The sequence below is a fragment of the Falco cherrug genome, chromosome 4, assembly GCF_023634085.1.
Source record: "Falco cherrug isolate bFalChe1 chromosome 4, bFalChe1.pri, whole genome shotgun sequence".
NCBI lineage: Eukaryota > Metazoa > Chordata > Aves > Falconiformes > Falconidae > Falco > Falco cherrug.
In genome coordinates this window covers 3,510,137-3,532,319 of record NC_073700.1, presented here as the reverse complement: position 1 = coordinate 3,532,319, position 22,183 = coordinate 3,510,137, and the positions used below count along the sequence as shown (strand labels likewise).

The window sequence follows — 22,183 nt, the reverse complement described above, 5'->3', positions numbered from 1 at the left end:
CCACTTTGGCTACATCTAAGAGCAGGCTTTGTACCAGCCTACAGTGAGAATACTCAACTGAAATCATTTCATAATAAAGACACATGAACTTTTGTACACCTATCATCTGTTGCACAAATGTATCTCTTTCATCTTTTAAATTAGGAAAAAAAAAAAAATCAACCTTCTCCACTGTACAAACTAAGAAACATATAACCTGCTCAGCCACTTTTCAGTAATAGAGCAACCTTTTGTCATCTGACTACTGTACTTTTGACCCGCCAAAATATTCCCAACTAAAATATGTTGACGTGTTTGTACATGTGTTTCAATAATTATTGTTCTCAATAGTGTAGGATATTTATCACATATTTAGATCAATGTTCTTTGCATCTCACGTACTCCATCTTTCTAAATATTAATTTTCCCAGATAGCTTTAAAACTGCCCCATCAAGGTGTCTTCAGGCTGCCTACACAGGAGCGTAGAATCAGGTCGTAAATAGGGCAAGCTTGCTTTTGTAACTGAAATTGCGACATTGTGCAACACTGTGAGAAGTATTTAATGAACACAAGTAAATTAGTTATGAATTGTGCTCTGAATTTAAGTTACCTTGAACAGTTCCATTTCGGAATCTTCTATTGGACTACAGGACAAAAGTATGAAGAGAATCTTCCCCATTTTGGGCTTTTTTGGGGGTCAGTATAAAATACAACATAATATAACATTGCACTCGGTATTTTATTCCAGAAGAAAAATAGGTGAAAACTTTCTGAAGGAATTTTAGCACTGAAAACTGACTATCGTAAGATCTAGATATAAAATATTAATTTTAAAGTCTGTGTATGACTATAATAGTGATCTGAGAAAAAGAATACTAAAGTATCAACTATAAAACCTCAGCATTAAATTAGCACCAACTTACCTCCTTTCATGTCATTGTATTTCTTACTTTCAACAGAAATTATAGGCATTTAATTAGGAATTTTCTATTTGATATACTTCAGAAAAGCTTCTTGCAGACTGGAACTTAAGACTATAGGAAGTATTGAACAGAGAAAAAAAACCCACAAAGCTAACCCAAACAAACAGAGCCCTGGATCAGAGTTACTATGAAATAGATGACACTAAGAAGCCCTAAAACAGAACTGTTATCTTGAGTTTTAAACTAAATATAATGACTGCAACTTCTAAGTTTATGGGCTAACAATTTCCCTAGCAAACTAAGTAGTCCTGGATGTCAGTCTATCCATCAGACAAATCGAACTATTTTCAATTATTTCATTTCTGTTCCTACCATCTAATACTAATAAACAAAATTCCCTTTAGCCCTTAAAAAGAATCACAATACATGCATTCAGAAAATGGATTATCAGTGCAACACTACATAATAATTCAGAAAAGGGTACATGCTCAGTTGTTATACAAGGTTATTTAAACCTATCACCTATTCCTCAGTAGTTTTCTGAGAAAAGGCCCCCCCCGCATCACAAGCTTTTCTGAAAATTTGACATGAGTCTTTGGGAGTGACACAGAATTTGATGAAGATATTTTACTTATTTCCAAATGTACTTTTCAAGGAAAAAAAACCCCAAGATAACTTTATCTTAAGGACATAGAAGTAACTTACTAAATACACAATAAGTAAGTGTTGCTTGAACCTGAATGAAAAGATGAATATTCTCCCTGCAGCCCTTTGATAAGAAGAAATAGACAAAATTTGTTGGGCAAGAACATGATTTCATCTTCTATTTAGTTTCAAAATCATTGATAGACTTCAAAAAGAACTTATATATAACCTGGATGATGATACATTAATGCAAAATTATACAAACTCCTGACTTTGTTACTGATGCATAAACTCACTGTGTTTTCTAATAAGAGATCTAGCAAGGTTTGGATTTTACAATGTGCATGAAAACTAAAAGGAAGGAATTTCTTTGACCTTATTTTCTGTTAGGTTATTCTTCCCCTATGTTGTTAATATCCTAAGAATATGTCTGCTATGACTTGGCCCTACTTTTGTCAACCTTTCTATTTTGAAGCAAAAGTTTTTCCAATTCATCCATTGAAATTGCCTTGCTTTCCCCGTGAAGGAATAAATATTTCTACCTGCCAAGGTAAGGAAAATTACTTCACAGAACTCATTTGTTCCTTTATGTGAACTGTATGTCACTCCTGCACTTTCTGTAAGTGTAGTTCATCCAGAAAGCAGGGTATAGTTATATTAACGTTTAAACATATATGTCTGGCAATGAACAGCGCCCATTTAGTTAGCAGCTTCAGGGCTTTTGCTACTGTTCTTTGCTTCTGCAATAAACTGTAATTTTAAAAATTGTGGTTTATGTTATTCTTCAGTTATTAATATTGGTGATCTTTAACCTAGAGTGTTCATACAAAGCAAACATCACTCTCGTCACTCAAAGTCAGCAAAGTTTTGACCTGCACAGTGACTGACACAGACTGTACAAATTGTTCTATTAAAGGAAGATGGAAACTGGTGTTGCTATTTTTGACAAGAAATTATCAAGAGTTAAAATGACATCATTTTAGGACACCAAACAGATAGTATCCATAGCTAAGAACAATTTAAATTTAGGAAAAATTTATTCATGTATACTTTCAGAATTTTGTTATTTTTAACAGCTAATGCTAAAAAAAATGCTTTAATAACTAAGGCTGAACAGTCACTTCTGTAAATTTCTTTGCTTCCAGCTGTAAAGAATCTGCCAATACTTGACTAAATCAGTAAAGACACCGACTGCACTTTATATTTTGCACATATATATTGTGGAGAGCATAAAGTGACTGTCAGCTGTAAGTTAAAAAATCTCTGTATGCCCCCATCACATATGTTCATATGGATTTCAGATTCTGTGAAGCTCTGTATATGAGACTGACAGTTGCCTGTAGAGATCCCAGTTTATGTAAACTTGCCTGCTTTCTTTAAAAATGTGAACTGCCATTCCATTTCTATATTTGACAGCATTTGCTAGTTTCAATTGAGGAGAAAAATGTATAATCAAGTTCTAATGCTGTTTCAGTAAGATTAATAATTATAGGGTTATGCAACATTAACAATACTGGTACAAGCAAAGCAGCTATGTTAAAATTTAACAGCATTAAAAAGAGGGGAAGAAAGAGATTGAGAAAATTTCAGTTCCCTTCTCTGTCATGTGTTCTTGTCATCATCTTTTTTTGTCTATATTTAAAATACTTTAAGAATTCCTTCTGCAGTGATCTAAGAGGACAGCTAACAGCAAATCTGTTAGTTTCACGTCATGATATATAGATTTATACACCACAATTCAAGACAAAAATGCATCTTTAATTCCATTTATAGCTAACTGCTTGCTTATTTTTCTAGAATATTTATAAAGTAATTTGGAATACTGAAAAAAACCACATTAACTAACTTTCTGGAAAGTGTTATTTTGAATAATTACATGCAACTGTATTTCTTTAATCTAAATATGCGTGTGATTTTCACATACAAACCACAAATTATACACTGGAATTTTGCCCGTATACTCTGGGATACTTGATAACTTGATTGGTTTATTTTGAAATCAGCTATTCGTCTTCAATTTGGTCAGACTACCAGTAGTTAACCTTGCAATAAATTATATCGTCATACCCTATTATTCCTGTAAGGAGATTCATTTTCTAGACAAGCAAGTTTAGTGTGAGGAACTAAAAGTTATTGCTGTGACTTTTTGTAACCCCTCAAGCAGGCTTGTGAACAACTAAATATCACGTGGCTCTGATATATAACGAGGATAAGTTACTGTGACTTTTTACTGTTCCAGGGTTTTTTTTTTAACTGCTAAACAAAAATCAATTGTTTGCAAATGTCTATATGCTGAGTTTGAAGCATGATCACAAGACAGATGGTCAATCTCTTCAATGATTCAGTTATACTTAAAAGGAATCACATTGAAATACCATTGAGATTATCACAAAAAAATAAATTCTTAAGGGACATCTGGATTACATCCAGTGCATTATATGTAACGTAGAGCTGAGTATCAGGATAAGACACTCCTTGCATTCACGGTGCATGCAAAACACTCACTGGAACTTTCTGAACTACCTCTAATTCAAAGACCAGAAGGGGTCTTCAGTAGCAGACTGCTTCCCACACCCTATACTTCCTTGTGCAACAAGGTATGAACATCTTTTTTAAATCTTATTACTATACTCTGTAAAAAAATAAGAAATTATTTTACAGCAGCTTAGGTGACTCTTCGCCAACAGTGATATACTAGAGGGATATGATAAGGATGAAAAGAAGGGCTATAATTCCATTACACCCATCTAAACTGAGAGTGTTTGGGAATTTAGAACCTGGGTTTGATCTCTCACTTTCATTTTCTACTATCAATATATCATAAAAAAATAGGTTAAACACCAAACTTCTGCAGAGCAGAAACTGGTTTTCATTGGTTTATAAGAATACAGTGTTCACCTCAAAGCTTTATACAGGCATACCTTTCCAATGTAAAGGAGGGGCTTCTAAAATGTGTGTGGCATACTGTATAAAACAAATACTATTAGACGATGGTCTCCCCTGTATTTCAAGAATTCCTAAACTGTTTCAGATGTAAACTGGTACCGGACTTGGCTCATTGTTTGAAACTATGCAAGATTTTGTACAACTCTACATAACATGCTCTTTTGAGTCAGACAAGATAATTTGGGGTCAAACACTGGCTCCTTTAAAATTAACTCTAAGATTTCTATCAGTTTATTTAATTTACCTTTTGTGAGACAATGATGAAGGCATGTGATTTTGAACAGGAATTCTGCACCTCTTGGTCAATATCTGAACCTAACATATCCAAAACCTCTGCCAGCACAAACATACGTATCATACCAAACTGGCTCTCAAACTGAACCTCCTCCTTCCTCAGACATTCTGAGGAAATCTTTGGTCTATAATCCTCGGTTAGGGAAAATAGTCAAAATTATTGATACTGAGATCACAGTAATACATAAACTGATGAATAAATAGCTTCCTCACAAGATTTAGATTTCAATGAAAGCAGAAAAAGTTGCCAATTCCATTATGTTTGTCAGATGCAAAGCCCCCAGATTATCAATGGGCTATGGACTGTGGATCACAGAGCTCAACTGGATCTTGTATCTTGCCAGTTGTATCTTTATTTTACTATTTGTTCTCGGATGTTAAAAACACTATTGGAAGCAGTTCAAAAATACATTGCTGGAAAATTGTTAATGCCCTAGTCATACAATGTCATTTTGAAGCTCCCTGGGAATTTAGATTTGCACAGCTTATTAGGATATGACCTTTCCCTTGATTTTTTATTTTAAGATCAAGTTAACATGAAATTTCCCCAGTGGGAGTTGCTGTGTTTCCTTCACAGATAAGGAAAAGAGCAATGGCAACTCCGTATAGAGACAACTTTCATACATTTCTACAATACGGACAACTTTGTGGGCTTGACAGACATCCAATGCATTCCTAGAGGTTGAGAGGAAAGTCATGCGGTATGTTAACTAAAAAAAACACCAACCCAGGAACATAACAAAGGTATTTCCCTGAATCTACACCCCCCCCCACCCCCCCCCCCCAGCGTCATTTGAGATTAAGCTTTGGGGAATTTTAAGGCCTATGGACTCCTTGCATTCAGAGAATCAGGGGTAGCACTGGTGTGAGATAATGGCTTGTTGCTGGAACACATTCATACTCCTTTGGGTGAGCAATTACTACCTATACAGCACTCTCTTTCTTCACGATACAGATCTTGTCTCACAAATTCACACACTTCAGCATTTCTATGCTTATTAGATTAGCATAATTTTTCCTGGGATCTCCTGAAGCTGATCTAAAAGCAGGAGGCTGAAAAGTCAGTTCTCAAAACTTTCCTATGTGGCAGGTATTCAAAAAGGCTAATAAGAATATCTCAAGTTATATCTCGGTGGTCAGTGCAAGAGGTTCCTCTAGAGCCTGATTCGGAACAGTTAAAGTAGTTTCTTGCTCTAAATTATTCTCCAGAGGAGAGATCTCTCTCTGTAATATAGGCTGATTACCAACAGTGTTTAAATACTTATATAAAGTAAATACTTTTTAATAGTTTAAGACAGGCATAGTCAACATTTTTCAGCCCTTATCTCTCTATGTCAATGAAGCCCAGAGAGAGACAGTTAAATAATTAGAAGCTGAACAACATTGTTTATATTTGAAAACTTTCAGATGGTCAAGATTGCAAAAACTAACAGCTTTTCATCAGTTTTTATTCAGGAGAAAATAATTTTCCTCACTAAAAGTAAAATCAGTCGGTCAATAAAGAGATCACGAAAAAGAATTCAATATTTTGATTTTTGTATATTGTGGGTAAAAGCTTTACAAAGGTATTAAACTTTTGCTATGCAAACAACATTTTTGCTCAACTACAGATACCAAAAGCAGAAAATGAACTGATAATGAAATGAAATAAATTATTTTTTAACTTTTCCAAGTAGTCTGCTGACTTAGTACTTTGGGTTGGCATTGTGCATATAATGTTCTTATAATGATGCCACATTATAACATAAAGTATATATGTTATACAGTATAATATAAATTCATCCTAGTCATATTTGAATGTCATAGTAATGATGTATCTGACAAAACCATACAAAGATTCAACTGATACCTAAAACTTCAGCTAACTTTATGAATTTCATCAGTCTGCAATTCTTCTCATAGGAGTGATGCATATTGCCTGATGTAATTTGGCCATGCAAACAAAATGTAGTCCTTTAAATTTTCCTGCAACATCTGTTAAGAGGGGGTGCCCCCATTGATTAAATTTGCATTTCCAGAAACAGCCCTTCCTCTTTCCATGACTGACAAGAGATATGGGCTTATTACTCTAACAAGCAAGTAGAAGACAGCCTTAAAACCAATTTAGATTATAGCAGACTGTAGGAGTTAATTTGCAATTGATCTGAGGCTAATCTCTCTTGGGTAAGTACAAAGTAATTATCTACATCACCAGTTAAAGACCTCTGTGAAACATATGTATCTAACAAAGGAGTAAACAAATCCAGACTGATATGATTTACTACATATTGTTGTAGAGTGCACTGATGTCACATATTTGTGACTTTTCAGCAAACAAATCTAGGAATGTGCTAATAATAGAGAAGGAAAAAATTACAAGCTGAATACTACAAATGTACAGGAAGAAATCTGTTGGCTAGCATCATTTCTACCCGAAGAGTGTATCAGCAGGCATGTTTGAAAAGTGATTCAACAGAAACCATGTATCTTTTTCTACTCTGGTGACATGGACTCTCAATGCAGATTCATTAGTGTAAGCACTAAAAGTTTATTTACAGAGGGCAGGACCTGAACATTTCATGTGAACACATTCAGAGCATGATAAAGAGCTTTGTCTCCTATTAGTAATTTAAATAATTGTGATTTGGTACTCCCAACACACCTATAATTGAATTCCTCAGTCATAAAATCACTGGTGCCAAACAAGTTCTGATATCTTTTATCAAGCCTCTTTTTTCTTGTCATTTGTTAACATATTTCTTATGGAGCTTTTCTTCTTTTTATAGATACATTTGCTTTAGTTATAAATTAACCCTGGAATTTACTCTCCCAGAGGCCACAAACTGCTTTTCTATTCTCTTGAAAAAGTTTCAGGCTATATGAATTTATGATTTGGAACAATTTCGAATAACAGTTGGTGGTTCAAATAGAAAGGAAGGAAAATTTTGAAAGATTAACAAAGCCATTAAGAATTAACTGAAAACGTTCAGTGGCTTTTCTGTGCCTTCTGCTCTGGAAGCCGCCATTAATTCACCGAAAGAGAACGTATTTGCCTGTGGGATTTCTGGTGCTTCCGGTTCCTTGTAGTAATATTAACTGAGATACAGCCTCATTCTGAAAGGTCCATATTCCATATTTTGACAGCTCCTAAAGATGGCCAGTACATCCCAAAGGTATGCAGAATACTTTAAAAATTTCAACTCAAGTGCAATTTGAACCATGTTATAAAAACATCAAGATTTGTTTAAAAGATTCAAGTAATGACCATTACAAGACTTTTTATTTGATAAATGTAAGCCTAAAGAAACAGGGCTTATAATATTTGCTGTTTCCTATTGTGTGTCTTTTGTGGGTGTCTTTCTCTTCACGCCCAATAGCTTTGGAAAACTTTGGCTTGTTTTAGCTAGAACTGACTACAACATAGAGGAGGTGTAACACCATAAACCTAAATTGTTGTTAGTGTCACCACTGAAAGAACAAGTTTGAGCTCACCCTGTAGTAGGTATCAGAAAACGCAAATGAAAAATTCCTAGAAGATATTTCCATAAGAGACTAACTTGATTGGTTCCACTGTTCAAAGAAGAGTTTGTATAAGGACAGAATAATATTTTGTAACAGCCAGGATAATATACACACTATTTATTTATCCTTCTGTGCTACTTTCAGTATCATTACAAAACACTGACGTTTGAAAAATGTGATTTGATTTGACATACTAAATATCCATTTTTTAATGCTTTAACTCCTGTTTTAGCTAAGATTTTCCAAGGTGGAACGATTTGGGGAAAAAAAAAAAAAAAAGCAGCCTTCATGATTCAGAAAACAGGAAATGATCTTACAGAACTTTGCATTTCAGGATTATTCTTCCTGATCCAGTTTAGACTGGCTGTGGTCACGCTGCTGCGTGCACCACGTGTAACAAGGTGCTGACTTAATCCAGTGTGGGGTGGGTTAAAAATGACACTGTTTGTTTTTTAAAATTACTTTAAAAATTACTCTTTAATTAAGAATATCAAAAAGGATTGGAGATCCCAGAGGTATTTTACCTATATAAATAATTTGTAGGCCGTGCTTTCCTCCATCTCCAGTTTCCTATATTCAATACAATGTCCTTCTTGCAAAGGTAAGCAGAACTTCCTTCCCTACATGCTGTTTCTGAGATTTCCAGTCAGTTATTTGAAGGTAAAATTTTCATCTTACATTGTGCTTTGGGTCTCTGATTTTCATATTTCTATTAGCAAGTTAGTGCCTCATCCTCTGGAAAAATGTGTTAACTTAGTCTGTATTTCTTCTTAAATGCTTCATCTGTTTAAGTACCTGTAGAAGGTTCTTGCTTTATCTTTGTTGTCTTAACAAAACACGGCATTTTCTGCTCCTTTAATTGAATCAATAGCAATACAGCTGAAAGGATTTTTAACAGTCAAAATATTTATCAACTTTCACAACAAAAATGAGGTTTAAAATAATGGCCACATTGTCAAATATTTTAGCTCTCAAATCTTCAAGGCTTACAATACATATTTATCTGTTTAGATTTTACAATTCTATGCTTTCTATTTAATTAAAAATTTTAAAATCCATGACTTATTTGTTGACACTAGTTGTGGAAAATCAGTCTGATTTGGTCCTATTATTCATTTGTAATCTCATTCAAATCAAGATGATGAGCGTAAAGGTCAGATTGCATGGACTACCTTGAAGGATCAGAACCATAAAGTTCTACACAAGTATAACCATCTACTCTCACACCTTGTGTACACATTTCATAACTTTGTTTGCACTGTGTACTTTCACTTGAGCCAAAAGGAATTTTCAGAGCAAACAAGTTGTAATGTATTCTGTAAAGGTGAGTTAGCTGTCTATAGTTCTTGGACCAGACAGTAGGACAGTAACAATTTCAAAATATTTTTCATATTGTTCAGAGTGATGACTATGTCATATACAAGTATTTTACTAACATCTGCTCAGGACAGATGTATAAATAGAGAATTTTGCCATCATGCAACACAAGTATGGTAACAACTTGATCCTTCACCAGGAGTTAGAAAAACATTTTAAGAGTATTTTTAAAGATTTTGAGCTTTATGTTATATGTTTTTTAATTTATGTATTTGACAGCCAAATGAACAGACAATATAAAATGACATACACAAATTTTTCTTTTGATACAATGCCAACAATCTACAGTCTCTACTTTGCCAGACATACAGCTTCTATTTCTTTCTTGTGTGCTTTCAAACTTACAAAGATCTCCCAGTTATAAGTGATTAATTTTTTAGAGCTAAAAATCTACAAACAGAACATTAAGCACAGCTCCTCTTGGAAGAAACTTAGAAGGAAATTACAACAAATCTGAGAGGCATTTAAGCTAATTCAGTTTCAGCTATACTAACAGACTAAAGAGTACCAGGACTCTCACTCTGGCCATACTTGTTTGACTCACATAATCAAACTCTCTTTGTTGTCAAAACTGGGTGGCAATACTTAAATGGCCTGTGGCAAATGGTCCATGGCCCATGCTAACTCCCAAAGTATTTCTGGAAAGCGCTTGAATGGCTGTTAGTTGGCTGAGCTAAAAATGGACCATGGACAATTCTGTGAATGTAACAATTTAACAATCCAGTTCTAAGCCTGTGCCCGAGACACAGCCCTTTTTAATTTACTAGCCTTTGAGTTCAACTAGACTTCTCTGAGACTAGGGAATATAATTGCTTTGGGATTTTGTTTTGTTTTTCCTCAAATCCACCAAATTACTTAATTGTGTATTAGCTTTTTTTCCTAAACATGATCCCACTTTCTGCCTGCAGGCTGACAACAAATGTAGTAGGTACCCTTAGCTTTCAGGAAGGGGGAGCATGCAATTCTGAAGGTGTTCACCATCAGCATGAATGTGAATAAGACTCTAGAACTCTCATGAATCTCACCAAAGATGCATTTCCTTTGGTACAACTTTTTATTGAGAACTAATACAAATTGTACTGAACTGTTTTTCCCAAATGTGCACTTGATTTCAGTGAAATAATACGTCTGTGCAAAAAGAAACTGTAGAGATAGAAAACTAAGATATAAGTTATATTCTTGATACTCAGACAGACAGCAAAATTATAAAATTCCCTGTAACTGACATCTAAAAGAGGCATTTATCTACCTATCTTCATGTCACATAAAAATAGAAGAAATATTTTGCTACTTCAAAAGTCCACAATATAAAAAGAGCAATACTGGAAACTGCTTACTATTGATCTCATCTTCTGCTCTGAGAATGGGTAACAACATATTGGATACAGTCAGCACCTCAAAATCACCCCTGGCTTCTAGAAGCTAAAATAATCCACGTGCCCTGTGGCTGTGGTTGTAGAAGAAAACTTGACTATTCTTCAGCTGGATACAGCAAAGGTCATAAGGAAACCTGTTATGAATAATGGCTCATAGAAGATGAAGGGAGGAAAATCCTATGGAGTCTGTCAGTACCTCTTCCCAATGCAATGCTTATCTCTGCAGTAGCTTTTCCGATTTTTTTCTCTGATTTAATTTCATAAATCATTATTCAGGAGACGCTTTCCTTGAGGAGCCATACAGCAGTTTATTTGACATATTGGAATCAGAAAAAAAGTGTTATTTAGTATTTAACCTACACTGTTTTTATTTAATTTCCATAGTCATAGCTAAATGAGCACGCTATCACTCTTACCATTTTGAACTCCAAAGAACTCTTCTCCCACAGAGTAACTGCCAGGTATAATTACTATATTCATTAGCCCTTCCTGGAGTAATTGTCAGGAAAGTGGCAACCATACCTGCATCAATTTCTTCTTCCTCTTTGCTTTTTTTCTGCTTTCCTTTCAGGAAAATTAGAGTTTATCTCCACTTTGTCTTCCTCACACTGGGTCTCTCACCTTAGTCGCCTCAGTCCTCTTCCCCAAATCTACATTTTAAAGGTAAAAGTAAAGGGAGGAGGAAAGGGAGGGGTGGTCCTACCATCCCTCACTGTTTTCATGTCTACTGATTTGTTGTGGGTTTGTTTTTTAATTTAAATCCATTCATTCTGACATTATATAGAGATTCATAGTACAGTTATTTCATCAGTGACAGCAAAACAGTTACCCTCCTGTCTAAGGGTCATACTTTAGCAGAAATTTAAAATTGCCACATGCTGTATAACATTGTGCTGTGCCTTCCTGTTAGTGGATGGGGGAGGAGACAGGAATCTGTTGCACAGCCTGCATCAGAGAATGTAGTCACACTACAGTATATCAAACTGAGAGTATGTACAAGTTATTGTTATTCTAAACTTACCTCAGACTTCAGCAATATTCACTGCCTGTTCTCCTGTCCTTAGTGACAGGAAAGCTGTCACTTGTTGTTAGCATATCAGACAGTTCCTGTTCTCAAAGGAGTAATAAATAAGGCTAGATTTAAAAAACAGAGCAAACTTGGGCAGAAAAAGAACAATGAGTAGGAATGCCAAAATGCAGTGAAAGACCGTGTTATGGCATCGTCAGCATATCTTAAACCAAGAAAAGCTGAAAAATCTCATAAGAGACCAGAGAGAAGAATTCAAAATCAAAAAGGTTCCAACAATAAACTTTACTCTTCGGGAAAGAAATTCAAACATCTGTATTTTTAAAGAATTTCCCTGTTTTTTAATACCTTATTTGGCAATCATAAAAAGGGCTAAATAAATAAAGAAAAACCAACAGTCTTAGCCAGTCTTCCTACTGTCTGCCTTCAAAATTTCCTTTAATTATTTAATTATTTTCTTTTCCTGATACTCTTCATGGACAGCTTTTTCACTTTTCCCCAGCTCTCTTCTCTGCTGGGCCTCTGAAGTCCCACACTGCCCTTAGATCCCTGTCTTAATCCATGACTGCAGTTAATCTAGTCATACTGGACACCAGTAGCCTCTATTAAGATTAAAGATACTCCAGCTATTTCACAATATTTTTAAGCCAGAGCCTATCTTAAAATGGCACATTACTCCATCGATTCTACATAAATTTGTTTTATGGACATTTTTGCTTGTAAAGGAGAAGAACACTGTTGATAAAGTTTTGATCTTTTAAAAACAGAATTGATAAAATATACAGAAAGCAGTTTTCTGGGTTTTCATTTGATCTCTCACATACTTAAAATTGGCACCCTGGTGACCCAAAAAAAGAATGGAAAGAAATGCGCATGACTTCCACATCCTCAGTATTACATCATGAAGGATGAAACAGCATATTGGGTACGGCTCACAGGGCCTCTGTACTGTATGTAACTTTTTTGTTGCATAAAAATATGCCTTTCTTAACAAAACAGTGACTCATTAAAAATTTGACAGATACCGTATTCCAACATACGGAACAATGAAAACAATGATAGACCATTAGACAAAAACTCATTTCATAATGGGATCACTTACCATGAACTCTGACATTAGCATGCTAAGTGTTTTTTTAATATAAATTAAAACATGAAGGTAAGTTTGTGGGAAAAAATATTTTTAATATTCTATTTTTAGGTTAAGATTTTCATTGCCAAAAATTTTCATGAAGACATGTCTACAAGAAAATGTCTTTGTGGGAGGAAAATTGGGTTCTTGATTACTGAAGGGTTTTCCAGTACTCCTTCAAGAAGTACTTCAAGTACTTCTGTCAAGAATTCCTGCCTATGCCAACTGTGCTGTAATAACTATTACTTAATAAATTAGTGATCCTGGTCTAAGAAAATAATTCCTCAAATGTCATTACCTATGTCAGAAAGTAACATGCAAACCCAAGTAAAACCTAAACCAGTGCTATAATTGCAAGTGTATATTTTATACAAGGTATTGGATTACTGGAAAAAAAACCAAACTAAACAAGATAATGTGAACATAATATCCGCTGCACCCAATTTAACTGGGTAAAGTTAGCCAGCCTGATCACGAGGCAGACCCAAAGAACAAGTCTTTGGGCAGTGCCCAAAGGAAACTGTGTAAGGAAACCTCTTGGGTCTCTTATTCATCATGCCATAATGTTCTTCCCTGTATCGCAAAAACAATTAACCAGTTCAAGACAATTGGCAAGCTCACATCATAGCTAATACTCCAAGAAGCTTTCAAAACAGAACAAGATCAATTGGCAAGCTGATCATGGAAACCAAGTATGGAATTTGCTTGCAATAGCATTTCTTCAGTGTGAACATCCAAATAATTAAAAAAAAAAAAAAAAAGCAGCAAGCTAGGAACTAGTAATTAGGTTTCCATAGGTTTTTTGGAAATTATTTTGCATTGTTTTGATAATGAAAACCACTTTAAAATAATTGTTAAAAACCTGAAACCTTCAAAGTAGTTTTTCAGTCTTTGCTTATTTCCTATTTTAAGTTCAGGACCTGCCATAATAAACTTTTGCAATACTAATTTTGAAACGTATTCTCTAGTTGACTATAACAACTCATACTTAGCTGAGATCTTTACTTCAGGCCAATTTAGCAATTCCGCCAATAGGTCTACTGTAAATTAAAAAAAAAAAAAATAGAAAAAAGAAAAATCCAGTAAAAATAAACCTTTTTAATGGTGCTTGTTTCATTCAGAGAACTGACTTAATGTGAAATCCTTTTGTTCTAAATAAAGCTTAAATTTTCATCTTGTTTATCATCTCAAAACATCTCCAGCAACAGCTGGAAGTTCTGAAAGTGAAAGCATATTTGCAGAACTTTTGCTTCCACACACTTAAATCATGTTCTAAGCAAAAATGAAAAATATCTACATCTTTACATGAGTGTCTTGCAATATGCAGTCATTTGTCAAACTCTTTTGATGTTGACAATTACTATGGGATATTTAAAATAATAAATAAAATACTAGTCTGCTTTTCTTAAAATTTCTAATAATTTTAAAAATCAAATACACTAACATGCCTTCATGTACAAAGAAGGCATCTCAGACATGCAGTTTAAATGCAAATCATGGCATCCAGGAGTGATGACAGAAGAAATACAGTAAAATCCTTACAGAACTTTAGTGACTCAATGAAGTAAGTCTATCCACCATCACTGGTTAACTTTAGCAGAATCGGAAGAATAGCTACATCACTAGGTCAGCACAAGAACTGACATACTACAAGCTAGAAAGCAAATAGATAAAATCATTTTCCTCATCCTAGAGGGAATGAGAACCTCAGCCTGTGGCCTCTTCAAAATTTCTCACAGTTCCATTACATATGGTCCTGAATATGGTTAGAGAATACACAATATTCTGTGTAAATCAAGCAACCTTTTGCCCTCACATACTTCTGTGCTTCCTCATCTATAGATTTCTCTGGGTGTAACTGAAAATAATAATTTGGCTTTTTTTTCTTTTTTTTTTTTTTTATATTAAGAATGTAAGGATTCTTAATGTTAAGATAGGTAAGGTAGGATTAAAAATTGGTTTAGGAACATACCACATAATAACATGCCTCTACTAAGCTTAAAATCTGAGATTCAGAACAAAATTTTGCAGCTGAAATACTACTGTAGGGAAAAGTGAAAAAGTGAACAGTAACTCCAAGTAAAGCATATTCAAGACGAAAGGATCAGCTCTTCAGTTTTATTTCCTGTAGACATAAAAAGTCAGTACCTAAACCTATCACGAGGAAATATGTACATTATGAAAGGCAGTAAATAGAAGTGGCCACATTTTTCCACAAGCCCCCATATTAGATAGCACCACAAAGCACCAAGTCTAGGTAGTAAAACCTGTTTTTCTGACCACCCCTACTAGAAGATCTTGGTGCGAGTGTTAAAGCCTGTAATTAACATTTTTCTTTTCATAGTTCCTTTTTTTGGTGTAACAGAGTGACTGTTTTGGTAGTCTGACACATGTTTCAAACCACCATGGTTGGGAACTTATTTCACAGCAATATTAAAATATTTCCCTAGCATAAATATTGAAAGTGTACATAATTCTATTCATATACAGGCAACAACCTAAGTTCAAAATCTCTCAAAGTTCCAAATTGCTGCTACACAACCGTGAATAGTTACAGCAGTTACACAACTTTCCTGTTCAATAAATCAAAACAAACACACAAATACTATGGACATATAATGCAATATTATAACATAAAATATTATTTTATGCAATGCAGCATAATCACATATTGTGTAAAAGGTTTTCAGATAATTATCATCTTGTCTTAAAGTCATTTGCTTAAACTCAGTGGAAAAACACAAGATACAATAAAAAAGCTTCCATCACTCTCACCTATTCCATGGGGGCTAAAAGTGTTTGTATGAAAATAACATATTTAGAATTGTATACATGCAGATAAGTTAGAGGAATCGTAGCTGGAGTCTCCTATTAAAAGGTATAGGATTCTGGCAAAAGGGAATCTAAAATATGTCACAATCAGATTTGTGATAACAAGGAAAGACAAGAGTCCCCATGGAGCTCATGAAATTCCAATAACCCGTAAACCAGTATGAAGTATAATATTTTCCTCCCATAATAGCTGTTATAAGAGCAAAGCTAGCACTCACATCTGATTTGAAGGTCTAGAATAAAGGGATACCAACTGCAATGCCTGTATCAAAATGTTAGTATTTCATTTAGAGATAAAACACATTAAGAAATTGAACGCATAAATTCCAGAACAAAAGGCAGAAAATACACTACTCCTGTTACACTGGCATTTCTTATATAATGGAAAGAAAAATATGTAGGACTTTTGCTATAATATATATTCATGGTTATTCAATTTCAGGCATTTTAGTCTTACTGAGCAAACAGCGATTTATTGAGAGTCGGACCCTAAATATTCAGTATACCCAAACCACAGACTGGCTTCAGGAGTAATTGCACAGAAGCAAGCCGACAAAATTTCTAACGCTGCATGTAGATTGCAGACCTGACCCTACTGAAACAGCAGAACTGCCACTAACCTGCATGAAGCTGGGATATATTTTTTAGATTCTATGCATCTTCCAATAAACCAACATCACCTTTTTTTGATACTGTGGAAAGTTCTGTATATTTCTCTCTTGGGATATAATCCAAGATTTATTATGCTGTGTTATCAGATGTTATAGATAGCCTTTCAACATTACTGAGATAAGTAAGATGTCATTCTATCACACAGGGCTAATACAATACCTACACACACATATCCCCTACAAGTATGTACATAACCATACACGCATGTTCATCTTGGCAGTCGTCAAGCATACTTGTGCCTGAACATACATTCACAAAGCTACATAAGCTTTGGTTTTTTTTAATTGCTAATTATCAACTAGTAGAGTAGACTTTGGGATTCATAGACTTGAATCCATAGACTTTGTCCTGAATGTGCAGACTGCATGGCATGGAGGTGATCTGCTTAGTCATGAGGGAAGGGGGTGGCTTATGCAAGTCCACAAAGCATCATCTGCTAGTTGATTCCAGAAATTTACTACCTGGCTTTTGAGGTAGGTACTTGTCTTCCCCTTTCTGAGCAGAGTATTTTTTCTATTTAGAGTGAAATCTACTGAAACTGCAAAGTAAAAACAGCTGTATTTAGAGAATAGTGTGCTGCTTAGAAGCTGAGGGGTTTTTTTGGTTTGGGTTTTTTTTTCTCCTGTAAATTTGGGGATTTGTTATCACACATAACTAATTTTTTTTGTGTTTGTCATGACACAAATGAAAATCTATTACTGTTGTAAGAATCTATTACTGTTGTAAACATAAATCAACACACTGAAATCATAAATTACGGTTTTTACATCAATCTCTCTACTACCTTATGCTCCATTATAAATCTGTAACTATTTGCATTCTTATATCATAGACCATACAGTATTAAGGATAGGGACAATCTTGATTAAATTTGAGTAACAAGAGGTCCCAATCTTGACTAGGCTGCTAGGTAGTAATGCAACACAGGTAATTAAAAATATCTGTGTAGTTCATGTATCATGAATTTTAATTGGAGAATGATGTAATTGTTCAGTTCAATTCTATGGAGTGGTTTAGGAGAGGACAAACAGGCCAAATAATATAATGGAGAGTGTGGGTGGAGTGGGAGAAAAATGTGAACCTCATCAAATTGACTTAAGTTCTGTGAAAGTTTTCAGATATGAAGACTGTAGAGTAGACCTTGGTTGGGGTTTTTTTGGGTTTTTTTGTTGGTTTTTCTTTTGGTCTAAATTAGATTAATAAAAGCCTGTGAAAGTTTTAGTTGTTTTAGTTGCATATCTGCCTAGTGGTGTAACAAGAGGTGACAACTTTGTAGCAACAGTCAAAGGGGAAGTCCATGCTGCAGTAGAAGACCTGATGCTGAAGTAGAAACTTAGTCTTTCCTATGGTTGCCAATGTAATTTTGCCTTCATATCTACTTACACCCGCAAGATCTGCCAAGTATCCCAAGGCTCACTCACCACAGGTGCTAGTACTAGGGTGACAATTTGCTTAGCACCTGCAGTTTCTATGTATTTTGTCACTGGAACCTGAAAGAAAGTATGACTGAAAAAAGACAATATCCTTCATTAAAAAAAAAAAAAAAAAAAAAAAGAAAAAAAAAAAGCAGGGGGTCAGGGGGAACAGACCAAAGAAATGTAAGAGGTTTATCCTTTACTGTAGGAATCAATTTGCATCTTGTATCTGAATTCTTATGAGTTTCTCATTTTTCATTCTTCCTTGGAAATGCCTCCACAGGGGGGAAAAAAAAAAAAAAAAAAGAGGGTGGTGAGGGGGAGATTTTTTCCAAACTTCTCTGTAACCGTTAAATGAAATCCTTAAGAACTGACCTGTTAATGGGAAACCCCAACTTCTGTTTGTGGCATGGGTAGGTAGGACTAGAGTATATCAATGTTCTCTTGCTTTGGATTATTTCTAACTTTTTCTTGTGTTAGTTTGCAAAAAGTTAACCCGAAGAATAAATCCCTGCTGTTAAAGAAAATATACATCATTATGGCAATACAGCATGGAATAATTAGCACTCATCATCTAATATCATGCTAAATTCAATAAGTCTGTCAGCGACTAAAAAATGAAACTAGTAGCAATAACTAATGGGAAGTATTATATCCATGACTTCAAAAGAACCTAGCATGTAGAATTTATAATTGTATTTTAATTTCTCTTGAGCAACTGCAGTGGAAACTGTTTTACTGTATGCCAGAGGAAGATACAGGAATAATCATTGTGAAAAAAGCTAGTAAAAGAAACTCAAATTATGAATATCAAATATGCAAAACTAGCAATTCACGATTAGGCTACAAAAAAATGGCTAGTAAATATGTTTAACACCATTCTGAGCAGATTATATGTAAAAAAAACCACAAACCAAAAAAACCCAAAGGATAACCTCTACAATCAAGATGAAAAATATAACTAAGTATACTTTCCATTATTTAGTCCAGCTTCATACAAGACAGACGTTTTGTTCTACTTCTAAACTTTTCCTTCTTTTCCCAATATAACTTTTTGAAAAATTAATTTTATTAGTCATTGCTATAAGTGGAAAATTATACTGGCAGTAATTGAAGCTGGGCCTAAATTTATTTTATTGACTTAGAAATGCACTTATGGTTATTTAGAAAAGTTCACAGAAGAGACAGATTTAGAAGCAGTGTTGATAGTGGGTGTTTTAATCAGTATCATAAGGAAGGTCAAAGGGCATAGCTTCAGTATTTTTCAACTAGATTCTGGTATTTAGCCACCTTCATTTTGTGGTGATTATTTTATGGAATATAAATTTTTATCAGAAGAGAAAGAATTATTTGTATATTCTGTATCGTAATGGAAGCTTTATTGAATGCTGATGTTTAATAAATGGTATTATCCAGGAATTTGACATTGAGGCATTTTAAAGAAATACATACTATCTTAAGGATGTGTACAGATATATAATCACTGAACCACTAACAGTTAATGAGATGTTTTGCAAAACTGATGCCTGAGAACCTTCACATTCAAAAGCTGCCTGCGTAAAAATACCATTAAACTATATTTCTGATAGGTTATCATTCAAAGTCCATGCCAACTATTTTTTCAACTCTCTTTGACAAGCCCACACTTATGTTGTACCACACGCCTTAACACCCTGCTAAGAGTGATTTCCTATAATCTCGTAATTAAATCTCTAAGTAATTTTTGCAGCATTTTTTTTTGTGACAGCCAAGAATAATGATGTTAAACACATGACTTCATGCACCAAATTCTGATATTAACAGGAGCACAACATACAAAACTTCTTTTCAAAGGAGAGCACTGAGTATCAGATGTCATAGCTACTTGGTGTACACTGGGAATTTTTAGTTAACTAGTAACAAATCATAGTAACCTTTTAAAAGGTAAATTACTGATTAAATTATGGTCTAATTGGTACCAGAAAAAAATTCTTTTGGTTGTTTCAAATGCTCGTTTTTAGATGGAACATTACAATGACGTTTCACAGCAAAAACTTGTTCAGATATGGGGCAGCAGGTCACAAGTACAAGGCTAGCCCACAACTCTACTGGTCTTTCTGATTTACAGGATTTTACTGATTTTACCGTAAAGTTTCCACTACCTGAAGAAATGGGTAATTTCCTGAGCTTTCCATCAGAATAAATACCAGTCTTACATCACCGATATTAATAAATGCATCACTGTTAAGTCAGCATTGTATTGTCGTGTGTACGCAGTGCCACAAAGTTACAACACACAGGAACTTGCACTCTCCAGTTGTAGAATACCCTGGAGAGAAATGACACCGGGGAGATTACAAAAGGCTCCTGCAAACCTGAGGCATGCCACCAAGACATAACATATTTCAACATAGTATCTCAGTTGCTGAAGGCTCAGAAAGGCTCCCCGACTTTCTTGCGGTTGAGAAAAAAAAAAAAAAAAAAAAAAAAAAAGTCTGTTCATTCATTGAGCGCGTTAGCCAGGTGAGCAGCGACACTTCCCCGCCCGCTCCTGACGGTAGGAAGGGGCACCCCGCCGCCGAGCCCGGGCGGCCGCTGGGCACATCTCCCCCCGCTGCAGGGGGACACCCCCCGCGGGCGGCCGCTCTCCTCAGCACCCTCCTCTCCGGGCGTGAGTCCCGGCTGCCCGGCCCGCCTCCCGGCCGCTGCCCGAGTACAGCACCATGGACACAGCGCCCACGCTCCCCCCGCCAGCGCGCCGGGGCTGAGCCGCTGCCGGGGCGGCCGCGCACCTGGAGCCCCGGCCCGGGGGTCCCCCCGCCGCCGCGCCCCTCCCGCCCCGCCGCGCCGCGCCTCCCCGCCCGCCGCCGAGCGGCCGCGGCCCCTCTCCCCGCCCACACAGCCCCCGCGGGCACCGGCAGCCCGGCTCCCCTCAGGGCCGTGCCCCGCGCTGCCCGGGCTCCCCGCTTCGCCCCTCGGCTCCCTCCAGCCCCGCCTCCCCGAGCATCCCCGGCCTCCTCCCGCCGCGGCCCGGGGCTCTGCCCTCTCCCCAGCCCGGGGCGTCGCTCCCGCCCGCGCCCCGTCAGCCCCGCCGGCCCCGCTCCCCGCAGCGGCGCCCGCACGGCCGCGCCTCCCCCGCCCGCGGCTCTCCCCGCGCCTCCGCCGGTCCCCTCACCTCGGGGGAAGGTCCCCCGCAGCCCGCACTGACCTGGCGCTGTCAAGTCTCAGCGGGAGAAACTGTTCCCTTCTAGTGGGATAAACTCCCCCGCTCGGCCCGTCCTACCGCCCAGGCGCCGCCTCCCCCGGCCGGGCACCGCCTCCCCGCCGGCCCACACGCCGGGGCTGAGGGGCGAGCGGGCGCGGGGCGCGGGGCTCGCGCCGCGGCGGGCGGAGGGGCGGGGCGGGGCGGGGTGGGGGCGTCGCGGCGGCCCCGGCGCTGAGGTGCGGGGCTCGGCGGGGGCACAGCCGGCCGCGGCGCGGGAGCGGGGCGCTGAGGGGCCGGCGCCGGGCCGCCTGCTTGGCCCCGGAGACCCCGTCCGGCCACCCCAGCCCGCTCCCCCCCGGCCCGTGCCCGTGCCCGTGCCCGTGGTGCCCGTGCCCGCTGGGTGCGATCGCAAGCGCGTACCTGCGGGCAGGCCGCGGGCCCGGAGCGGGGCTGGAATTTGATCCCTGCGCGCTGCGCACTCCCGCGGCGGCCAGCGCCGCTCCCCCGCTGCTAACCGCTTTCTCTTTGCATTCCCGCTCTCCAGCTCACCCCTCTGCGCCGCGGGTAGCTGGTCGCCTCACCTCCGTTTGCATCCTGCTGTGACAGGGGTAAAGGCTTTTCTGAAAAGATTCTTAGCAGTTAACGGAGGTAAATGAAATTCTTTTTTCCCCTCACTGATCTTAGCTACGGATTCTCTCTCCCCCACCCCCACCCCCCCCCACCCCCCAAGGAATGCGGAGAGGAACGGTATAGGCTGTGCTCGGTAAGTCTCAAGAGAGAGCAAGTTCAAACAAGCATGTCACCTCCTTCTGCTTCACCCTCCGATTCTTTTAAGAATAAGTTAGGTGTAAAAAAAAAAAAAAAGTTGTAAGATCAACA

The 22,183-nt window shown here is 37.4% G+C and overlaps 1 protein-coding gene across 3 annotated transcripts in view; it reads right to left on the bottom strand.

The window, feature by feature from the left end:
• PPARG (peroxisome proliferator activated receptor gamma) overlaps positions 1 to 21,941 on the bottom strand; it is a 62,058-nt gene extending 40,117 nt beyond the window's left edge. The window contains exon 1 of one of the 3 annotated variants that reach the window (XM_055709349.1): positions 21,725 to 21,941. The gene's annotated coding sequence lies outside the window, so the exon portion shown is untranslated. Of the gene's footprint in view, positions 1 to 21,274; positions 21,419 to 21,724 lie in introns of those variants that run through there. The other 2 variants (XM_055709348.1, XM_055709347.1) reach the window with 2 other exon arrangements.
• Between the last annotated feature and the right edge of the window lie 242 nt (positions 21,942 to 22,183).